The sequence below is a fragment of the Rhinopithecus bieti genome, unplaced genomic scaffold (assembly GCF_001698545.2).
Source record: "Rhinopithecus bieti isolate Rb0 unplaced genomic scaffold, ASM169854v2 scaffold_5026, whole genome shotgun sequence".
Taxonomy (NCBI): domain Eukaryota; kingdom Metazoa; phylum Chordata; class Mammalia; order Primates; family Cercopithecidae; genus Rhinopithecus; species Rhinopithecus bieti.
This window is the reverse complement of record NW_016804667.1, coordinates 803,085-814,566: the sequence shown is the minus strand read 5'-3', so window position 1 is coordinate 814,566 and position 11,482 is coordinate 803,085. Positions and strand designations below refer to the sequence as shown.

General features: G+C 38.6%; 1 long non-coding RNA gene across 2 annotated transcripts in view; it reads left to right on the top strand.

The window, feature by feature from the left end:
* The window catches only part of LOC108528177 (uncharacterized), a 32,030-nt gene that overhangs the window by 11,879 nt on the left and 8,669 nt on the right, over positions 1-11,482 (top strand). The window contains exon 2 of one of the 2 annotated variants that reach the window (XR_001885047.1): positions 2,004-2,104. This is a non-coding gene — a long non-coding RNA (uncharacterized LOC108528177). The remainder of the gene's footprint in view (positions 1-2,003; positions 2,105-11,482) is intronic. The other variant, XR_001885046.1, reaches the window with a different exon arrangement.

Genomic DNA, 11,482 nt, shown 5'->3' with positions numbered 1-11,482 from the left:
AGATCTATTTCTTCCTTTCCTTTTCATGGAGACTTTTTTAACCACTAAATTTTTGTTTATGACTATATAAGGAAGTTAGCTGTAGGAGAAAAAAAAGTTGTAGTATGTTAAAGAAACTTGAAAACACCTAAGTATACTTTTTTTTTTTTTTTTTTTTTGAGACGGAGTCTCGCTCTGTCGCCCAGGCTGGAGTGCAGTGGCCGGTTCTCAGCTCACTGCAAGCTCCGCCTCCCGGGTTTACGCCATTCTCCTGCCTCAGCCTCCGGAGTAGCTGGGACTACATTAGCTGGGACTACAGGCGCCCGCCACCTCGCCCGGAAAGTTTTTTTTTTTGTATTTTTTAGTAGAGACGGGGTTTCACCGTGTTAGCCAGGATGGTCTTGATCTCTTGACCTTGTGATCCGCCTGTCTCGGCCTCCCAAAGTGCTGGGATTACAGGCTTGAGCCACCGCGCCCGGCCTACTTTTTATAATAGATAACTAAATTCGTGAAATTGGCCAGGTGTGGTGGCTCACAACTGTAATCAATCCCAGCACTTCGGCAGGCTGAGGCAGGCAGATCGCTTGAGGCCAGGAGTTTGAGATCAGCCTGACCAACAAGGCAAAACCCCATCCCTACTAAAAATACAAAAATTAGCCAGGCATGATGGGGGACGCCTGCAATCTCAGCTACTTGGAAGGCTGAGGTACTAGAATCGCTTGAACTTGGAGGGTGGAGGTTGCAGTAAGCCTAGATCACTCCAGCCTGGGCAACAGAGTGAGACTCTGTCTCAAAAACAAAAATTCATGAAATGGTTATACAAAATGTCTTTGAATGCCCCCAATTTCTAAACATATGTCACTAATCAGAGCCACCGATTATATCTAAATGTTCCATTTATCTACATTCTCAAAAACTGGTAATAACAAAGAATAAACAAGTCTTGAACATTTACAAGAAATATTACACAACAGTTTCTATACTAGAGGAAATTCACTGAAAACATTTTATTCTAATTCTTTATAGGACATGAAACCATTTGTTATTTTTTCCACCCTTTCTTTTAATCTGCATAACGTAATCTGGCTAAATGACCTGACCAATCAGAAGAGATGGTTGACACTCTAATGCAGGGGTCCCCAACCCCCAGTCTGCAGACCAGTACCTGTCCACAGCCTGTTAGGAAACAGGCCACAGAGCAGGAGGTGAGCTGCCGGCCAGCTAACATTACCGCCTGAACTCTGCCTCCTGTCAGATAAGCCACGGCATTAGATTCTCCTGGGAGCATGAACCCTATTGTGCATTGTGCATGCAAGGGATCTAGGTTGTGTACCCCTTATGAGAATTTAGCTAATCCCTGATGATCTGAGATGTAACGGTTCCATCTGGAAATCATGCCCCTCTGCTACCCATCTGTGGAAAAATTGTCTTACACAAAACCAGTCCCTAGTGCCAAAAAGGTTGGGGATCGCTGCTTTAATGTCTTAAAAAGTTGTTTCATATCTAAGAAGAGCAACTAAGGAAAGCCAGGGCCCAGCCAAGGTCTCAGCTAGTGAGAAAACCTGCCCTCATCACTGAACAGAGTGATGATGTCAGACCGCAGCCCAAACACATCATAAGATGAATGGAGCACAGGTGTGCTCTAGTGAAAGGGGCACAGATACTAACATAAGACCATGTGGATGCAGATTCTGGTTCCAATTTTGTCACTGTGTAAATCTGAGCAACTTATATAACATCAGTGAGATGCCCTTTTTCTAATCTGTAAGATGTGAATGATAATAGTGTCATTTCTTGACTGTTTCGAGAATTAAATGAGATAATGTGTGTAATGATGTTAGTGCTGTGGCTGGAATAATAAATGTGAGCATTTATCATCATTAAACATCCAGCCTATGGTAGTACACATGTTCAGAAAATCAGCCCAATGCATATGCCTTCTTCTTAAACAGAAAATGCTAGCTAGAAAAGTTTTTTGTATTTTTCTAATGATTTGAAACTTGTTTCTATATTTTGGGCTCCAGCAGGTCTGAAAATTGATTTAAGAAACGGTGTTCTGTGGCAAACAAAGGGAGATTGAGACGGTCATCCATTCCTATAGGCACACCATCCAACTTGGACAGAGGTAATTTTATAGACCCAGGGTATCTGCAAAACCCTAAAGGGACTGTAGAGTGGCTGCCCTGAGATGTCTCAGGTTCTGTGAAGCAGGCAGTCTTCTGGTGGGCTGATAGACCACAGGAGAGGCCTCTAAAGGCCTGCTGGCTCAAGTGTGCATTCTCTATGGTCCCCCCTGAATGTCACCAACTGATTATACACCAAAAAGTGGGTGGGAGGTTCAGAATAGGTGACGACTCACAGTTATTTAAAATGCATGTCTATGTTACCTGGAGGGAGCCTCCAAAACCCCAAGAGCAGATTAGCATAGATTAATTTGTCAGATTAGCTAGCTGACATTTGGGGCCCTGAGGGGAAGAACAGGAAACTTTCTGTGAGAGGAGCAGAATGGCAGGGAGAAGGGAGGGTGCAGGCCCAGGATAGAGTAGGAGGGAGAAGCTGTGCAAAGAAGAGAGGAGCAGTTACCGCAACTTTCTCCAAACCACACGGCCCACATGTGACCCTGGAAGGAAAGGACTGCTTCACAGAGGTGCAGGAGAATTCAACCAGGTCCTTGACAATGTCCCAGCAATTCAGTAAGAAAAAAGAAATCCTCCATAGAGGACAAGGAGTACCTCCTCATTATGAACCAGCCTCGGGACACCCAAGACAAAGTGCTTTGCCTGTACTAGGTTCAATAATTTTTAGTAATAGGAACTACAATCCATTATAGAGGAAGAGGAGCTTTATCAACAAACAAAAATACGCTCTGGGTAAACAAAAGAGAGAGAACTCCATACAAAAAAGTGCCTCAGAAGCACTGTTATAAATCTGGTACCACAGTCTCTGTTTTTCCCTCTCCGTCATAGTTTTGGCTACTGACAATCCGCAAAATACTCAATAGGAATCGAGATGATGTGTATGTGCTAATAGTCTGGAATGCATCCCAGGGAGCTGATAGAATTCTAAGTAATATTAAAAGAACCACTTTAAAATATGTACATATGTTACCCAACTGAAATTTTGTTTATTTATCAAAATTAAAATTAATTTTTTGTGGCCAATAGCTATTTTGCAGCATCTAATTTCCCACAGGAAACTTGAAACTTTGAAATTCATTACAGGCCCTTGTGCTGTGAAATAAGTATTAAAAATATGAGAAAATGCCCTTCTTGGTCTTAATTAATTTACCAAGTGTCAAAAGCAAATAGTAAATTAATATTTTGGAGCCCAAGAATCAAAATTTGAGAAAAGGCTCTGTTCTTTAAGGAAAAAAAGTATATTTTCTCATTTGTTTATTCAAATACTACTGTTTTGCAACTTCATAGATAATCCTGGACACCCAGAACTATTTTCCCAACAAGAAAACTATCTGATAATTAGATCTGAATGAGTTGACTAGTTATGAGATGAGTAAGAAGCAATATTTGCATCTCTTTAAATATCTGTGTATATATTTGTCATGACCAAGTGAAGCTTTGTCCATTTATGCAAAGCAAACTTCAGCAGAATTTGGAGAGTGAGTCAGAACATCCCTAGGAGCCAAAAAGGCCATTTGCTCTCTCAATCTTTTATACAGAGGATCCAAGTATAATCAAAGGACAGCAGTACCCTTCACTATTTCAATAAATAAACATGAGTGAAAGAAAAACACAGGCAAAAGAATTCAGCCACTAAAACTCCTTTCCTACATTACATTTTCAGCTTTGAGCACAAGTTTTAAAAATACAGTTTAGTCTTGGGAAACATTAGTTTTCAGGCCATCTAGTCAATTTCCTACAAATGTTGAATGGCTAATCATAGAATAATTTCATAGGGTTTTTTGTTGAGTTATTGTTGTTTTGAATGTTCGGTTAAATGATTTACCAATGGAGTCAGCAGTGAAAATTGTTATCACTGGTATAAAACCTTTCTGTTTTTCATCTGGGAGCATAATTTGGTTATTCTTACTCTCTCAGTTGTGTTACTAATGAGTACTAAAAATAATTGTTGTATAACCACTGTTATTCATCACTAAACTTGGAATTTAGAAACTCTAAACAAGAAAAAAAGCTATTGAGCTATTGAGTAGAAAGTCAAGACATGAGAAATAGACTGGAAGTGACATAGTTTCGAGGATGAGCTGTCCTACTGCAGCACACTCAACTTCTGTCACTAGGATATTAAGTTCATGCCCAGTTTACATGGGTGGCATTTAGGAGTTAATGAATTTCTGCCAAAGTGAGTAATGTGGTCCTTTCTCACTGATAAGATTAAGACCAATACCTTTCCCAAGTAGTGTTAAGTAGCAATGAACTTCTTCATCCTTGTGAATGGAGCTTGACAGACATTGTCAGACTCTCACTCCTGAGGTATCATTGTCATTCACTCTGCATTAACCCCGCTAGGAGCTACTGCTGGATTTAGCCTTCAAAGTCTCCTCATTATCTGACAAGTTAGAAGAGGTAGTGGAACTACTAGTAATTGGGGAAGTACAATTCTATCCCAGCAAGTGACCTTGTCCCCAAACTAAGCTCTCGCTGGCCCCGGGTAGAACAACCTTAATTGGCAGAGTAGTTATTATTGCGGCTCTTCAACAGGCGTATTCCAGGCAAGGAATGGGTGAGAAGAATTTCAGCACAATGCAGTGCAGATGAAATGCTGATACCTCCATCTGAGGCTGGCATATTGTGTGCAAGTGTCACTAACTTTGGATTTATCTCTGTCACTTATTTTCCATCTTAAAGAAGAACTTGATTTAGAGGTTTAAATAATTACCTCCAAATGAATGAGAGGTGAACATATGCAAACGAACTTTTAAGAGGGAGCTGAAGTTTCCTTCTGCCCTCTGACTTTAAAAATCTGATCCCCAGCACAGAGTCAGATTGATATTAAGTTGATATTCAAATAACTTTGGTGAACTTTTAATTCGCTTTTACATTTTTCAGCCCTCTATGCTCCCAAGTACCATCTGAAGCTGGAAACTACAAATAATACAAAGACTATTTCTTGGTTCCTAATAGTTTGTTTTCATGATCAAGTGGATTAAACATTTTAGATCTTACTAGAAAGCTCTGAAAACGAAAAGGTTTGAATTCTAATGAAACAATTTTCATAAATACCTTAACATTGAGATGCCATACTATAATTAAAAGTAAATCAGCCTGCAGAAGTTTATCTAACCCTTTGAACAATGGAATATCTCTTTGGTTAGTTATTATGAAATATTCAAGTACTATGGAATATTTTGAAATAATGCTCAAAATCTGTTTGGTTTCTTGAAGCCAAAGCATTGTTATATTAGTCTTTTGACATATAGAAAAATGTATATCTTAAACCCAAAAACTAGAGTTCAACATTTTCCTTGGTAACTTAATTTCAATGGAAAATACCTCAATGCTCCTCTCCCTGCTGTTAAAGAAAAAAGATCCAGTCTCTTCCGTGTACTTTATCATTATGCAGCACTTACAGAAGTGTGGAATGGGAACATCCACAAAATGTACATGCTTGTGGCTATTTGTCAAAATAACAACTAAGGAAGGAGGCGCTAGTTTTCTCAAATATTTTCCACAAGCTTCCTACGTGAAATATGTCTTATATTACTCTTTGTTATAAGTAACTTACTAATCTAAGTTGAGTTTTGAAGACTTGGTAAAACTTCAGTGTTTTCAAAAATCATTTATAGTGCATATGCAGCAAAGCAAAAATTTAGAAATGGGGCCATCACTATCACCCTCTGAATTTACATATTTGTGTGGCCAAGGAGCCATTCAAAATGAATGAAGCAAAGACTAAAAGACAAAATATATACTTATCTTCAGATTAAAATATGAGAATATTCAGATAAAGGTACAAGTATAAATCTAAATTATCCAAATTCACTACATTATTCTGTAATATTTGTTTTTCTATCATCAAATAAATATGAACTGTATCAATTTAATTGCAAGTAAATGTATATGAAAAGCAAAAATTTCTCACCTTGATTTAGGACTACAGGTGTTATATATTTGAGATCTACTAATTCTAAACTTAATCAAACATATTCTTTAGTTTCTCTCTGATAGCTTCTATGATTGGCTCTCATGCCTGAGAATTATCATTGAAGTCATATTCATTTTCTCATTTTTTTTGCATTGAATGTAAATCCTAAGCTATTCCAAAATACAGAGAAAAAACAGCAATCTTTGACATGCCTAAGAAACTTCAACGTGTGGGATTAGATATATTAATAAAACATAGGAACCTTAAGTGGTCAGGGAGTTAGGGTAACCCACAGTTCCTATTTGCCCAAGACCGAGAAGGATTCCTGGGACATAGAACTTTGAGTGTTTAGTGTAAAACCAGGACAAGTTGGTCCTCTTCAAGGAGACAATACCTTAGCTAAACTCATATGGATACATTTGTCAAACTTTCCTGCAGCAAATGTGTAGTCAAGTCAAAACAGTTGCTCTTCACCTTAGGGAAATAAAGGATGCAATGGGGAATTTGTTTACAATGTTGGTTTTAAGATTGTAGAGAATTAGGAATATGAGGAAGTTTCTGCACTCACTTTGGTGGCTTTTTACAAGTATTTTCACTGCATCATTCAAACTCCTGTTCTTAAACACTGCCAAGGTTTCATCAAAAATAAAAGCACTACTGCCAAGACATGAGAGCTGTACTTTATGAAGAAGTAGTAGAAAGCTAAGTACAGTTGTATATATTTTATGGTTTCTATCCCAATAAAACACAATGGTTAGTTATGTTGTTTGCTTTAAAAGTCTCTTAAGATTCTATTTTGTCCTCATGTCCATAAGCTAAGGAATTATCTGGAGTAATTTAATGCAATGATATGGGCTGAACCCAGAAAAAAAGAGTATGTCAAGGCACCAGGTAATGATTAAAAGATTAATAAGTATAAGGGTTTGAGCAGAACACCTAATAACTTCTCAGTAGTCTTCTAAAGTAGCTGAGATCCACAGCTATAGCCCTTGCTGAATTAAACATTTCAGCCCAGCTTACTAGCACCACAATACACAGGTAGAAGCAATAAGTAATAATGAGTTTTGGGCCATTGAACACTGTGAATTTTCCCAGTGTACTGCAATTATAGAAACATCTGTGCTAAATAAGTTCCTACTGAAAGCTAGGAGTGTTTAATAATCCTCACAATTTCTCATTATCAACCCTAATAGAAGAGAGAGTAAACTCTGCAAAAGTTTACCATTTTCAAAGAAAATTGCCAGGAATGTGATCATTTCTGGTACTACATTTCCCTGGACGATAAAAACACCAGAGACAACCTCCTTGGAAAAGAACATTAAACAGCAGCCTTAATAACATGTACCATAGCACAAAGCAAATGCCACTTTCAACACCCAAACCATTCTTGCTAGAGTATCCCCTGCACTATGACCTGACAACGAGGAGATGGATGTTGCTTCTCAGTTTTCTCTACTGCCTCTGACAGGAGAATGTGGTCTAAAAATACACAAAGCTTTCCTCAGATCTGTCCTGACCACTAAGGCCTCAATTGAAATGGCTCCACACCAGCTGACTGCTTCCTGCAGGGCTCATTTCCAAACAAGCCTAGATTTTAGAGCCAGCATCTGAAAAATCTTAACAACCACGAAGGGTCAGCTGTTGCTACTGAAGGGAATGTCACCCCTCTAGAGGAATATGAGTGACTTGGATGTGACTAGCAATAGTTGAGTAGATGCCTCTTTAATTAGTTTGGGAACAATGCAGCAGATATTACTTTGGAAGAAGGTAGCATATGAGAGCCAGTGAATCTCCATAGCTGGAACTAGTTTATGGAAAAAAAAAAAAAAAAGTGGCAAACAGAGCCCATCACAGAGTATGACTGCTTCATTATTAGCAAAGAGAAAAAAAGTGATTTGCATCCAACCCTGTCAAAATAATAGCTGGCTTGAGTTCTGTGACTGAAGTGATGGCCTCACTGGTACCAGACAACATACTGAAACTTTTAAAGCATGGTTAAGATGCTTTGGAACTGTGCTGATTAAATTTATGTGCTGTCATGGGTGGGCCAAGATACTCAGACACGTGGTCAAGCACTCTACTGAATGTTTCTGTGAGAGTGTGTTGGATGAAATTAACATTTTAAGCATTGGACTTTGAGTAATGCAGATTGCACCCCATAATGTGGGTGAGCCTGATCCAGTCAGTTGAAGGCCTGAATAGCGCAGAAAAGTAACCTCCACCAAGCAAAGAGGAATCCTACAGTAGACTGCCTTACAACTTGATCTGCAGCATCGGCTCTTCCCTGGATCTCCAGCTTGCCAGCCCACCATGAAGACTTTTAATTCACCAGCTCCATAATCACACAAGCTAGATCTTTAAAATAAATCTTTCTTTGGTTCTGATTCTCTGGAAAGCCCTGACTAATACTGGAACAAAAACAACATTTAGCCTCTATCCAATCTTACCATTCATTCTACTAATTAATATCAGCAATATCTAATATTTATATACTAGATAATATGCTAAATTTATTACGTGGCATACATGATACCATTACTATCTTCATTTGACAGATTGAGGCTTACAGAAGTTGGTTAAGTTGGCCAAGCCCACATCTCTAGTAAATGATAAAGGCAGGATGCCAGTCCAGATCTGACCCTTCCAGCTCCTGCATTCACCATCTCCATGATCGACTGCCCCTTCAACAAAGCGATAGCGACAAGAGAGATTATCACCAGTCAATGTGGGTTCAAAGCAGATACAACATATGTTCAAAGTACACATTTAGGGTAGGGGAAAATATTTTATCTTTGATCACTTTTGTTACTTGTTTTGCAAAGTGGAATCCCAAGGCTGGGATTCAAACCACAGTGCATACTCAATTCAGCTTACTCAACAACTGGATACATTGCCTTACTGAAATTATTTATGCTTTTAGACCAATGTCTTACTCATCTGTCAACTGTACACGACCCTGGACAAGTCCCTAAACTTCTCTGAGTGTCAATCTTTTCTCTATTAAAAACATAAAGGATATTCAGGCTAAATGATCTTTCTTATAACCTGGTGATAAAGGAGCTTTGGTTTGAATAGGAAAGTATTACTTGCTTTAAAAATTCTCTTGAGAACTAAATAAAATACATTTGTAAGTGCAGGGGAAATGAAAGGCATTAGGCACATATCTGATCTTCTAAAAATTGCTTAAGAGAAAATACTGCCTTGCTCAATGTGGGAACACAAGTAATAATTGGAATAAAGTTTTGATTCCTGTGATTGTGATTCATGAAGCATTTTAACTGGAGGACTTGGTTCAAAGAGAATTTTTTTTTTTTCTGCTGCTGCTTTGTGGAGATGCTGCTTTCATGAACTCTTATTATAACACATTTCCATGAAGTCTAGTCTTGGAACAGCCCAGAATGACCTACCCGTTTGTTGCCCCTGACTCTCCACTCCCCTAAATTGCCCTATCAGGCTCAGGCACTCTGAGAATATCACTAGCACTACATTTGGCTCTGTCATTATTTACATGCTTGTCCCTCTAACTGTGTTCCCATTTGATGATAAGTGCCATAAAGGCAGGAACGATACCTTTCATCCTTCAATATTGACAGCCTAACACAGTACCTAGCAATCAATTAGATAGTAAGTGTTCATATTTGTGAAATGAGTAAATAAATGATTTAGTGGCTCAGATTCCTCTTCAAAACGACCCATGTTGGTATTTTTAAATAATCAAGATAGCTAATTTATTGAGTATTTATTTGTGCCGGCATTGTTTTAAATGGTTAATGTACAATGTCTCATTTAATTATACTCTATGAGGCAGGTGAAACTTGGGGAACATTTCATTCACAAAGCTGTTTTAAGCAAGTGTGTTTATCCCACTGTCAGCCTACCTAACGGACAACATGCCAAAACATTTGGGCAAGACTCTGTTCAAATTTACAATCTGAAAAGCTCAAACTACAGTGGTTATTTGCCACTTTCTGGTTGCCCAATATGCATTCTGACTGTGTTGGACAATGGACCCAAAATTCCTTTTAAGAAATTAATTCTCCCTTACTGCTTAATAGGAACTTTTTCATAGGAATATAACAAAAAAATACGTGACCCAAGCTCAGCCAACCATACTCTTCTGTTTTTTTTTTTTTTTTTTTTTTTTTTTTTTTTTTTTTTTCTATCTATAGCTTCAGCAGAATGAAGCAAAGACAAGAGGTATGGGAGCATGACAGTTGGAGCCTATAGCTTCTAGCAACAATGGTTCCTTCTACTAGAACCTCAGAATTGTTCCCTGCCCTTCCTAAATCTTGTTCTTCAAATTTCCTTTCCACCATAGGAGCCACTCCAATATTTTCCTCAAAAGTTTTCTTCCCCTCCACCCCCCCTCCACCCACTGGATAAAGTCAGTTCTGTTGCTTACAACCATAAGGTCTTAATTGATGTTGATGCCTGCCCCTGGAGAGTAGAATCCTCTCCCCCATCCCCAAATACCTGCTATTATTTTTGTGGCCTACAGGCAGAAGCATAATAAAGATGCAATTCACATTCTTGGAAGTTTGGTGTTCTCTTTGAAAGATTTGCTTTCAATCAGGGTCTGTGACTAGCATGAAACAAGCAAGTATCAAGAGTGCAAAATAGAAGGCACAACCTTATGGTTGTGCAGGTCCCAGACCAGCTCCTGAGAGTAAGAACCTCCTGACATTTTGCACCAGTGTGGCTTCTTGACTCATCCTAGTCCAGCTCTGTTCTCAAGCTATGTTTTCTGATGGAGGTGTGTTTCTTTTATGAGGAAATGTTTCTGGCTGTAGGTCCACAGGACTTCATATTGCACCAATTCTCTCCCAGACACTGTGATTTCAAGGCTGCAGAAGCAGTAGTTGCTTGAGGACTGGGAAACATGAGAGGCTGCAAAGGACATTTGAGGATTTTGAAGAATTGCCCACTCAACTTTTCAGGATCTATGCAGGACTGTCTCCTACTATCATTATTCAAGGCCCAGTTCATAGGCAGAGCACACACTGGCTGGTGCCACATCACCACGATATTGAACAATTAGGAAAAGAATACGCTTCTCAGGTCATTTCACAACCACAAAACATTTTAGGAGGACTGACAACCCCTGAGGCTTTACCAAAATCAGAAAGTGAAACGTAGTGGAACTAACAGAAAGTGGAGCAGGGAAGATTTCAACAGGACTTAAGCAGGAAACTTGTAATTAGAAGAGTGATAAAATGCAGAAGACTTTTAAGAGAGATTGTGAGTCTTTGAACTCTTGAGGGCTTTATAAAAACCATATAAAACTGTCTCTCCTGTTAGACATTCACTGGACTTATTATTTTGATTCCATAGCTTACAACTCTTGGGTGGTTAGCCACATACTTGTTGAGGGTTCACAAACATTATTAATACTGGAAGAAATAACTGTGTTTATATATATATATATATTTATATATATATAATA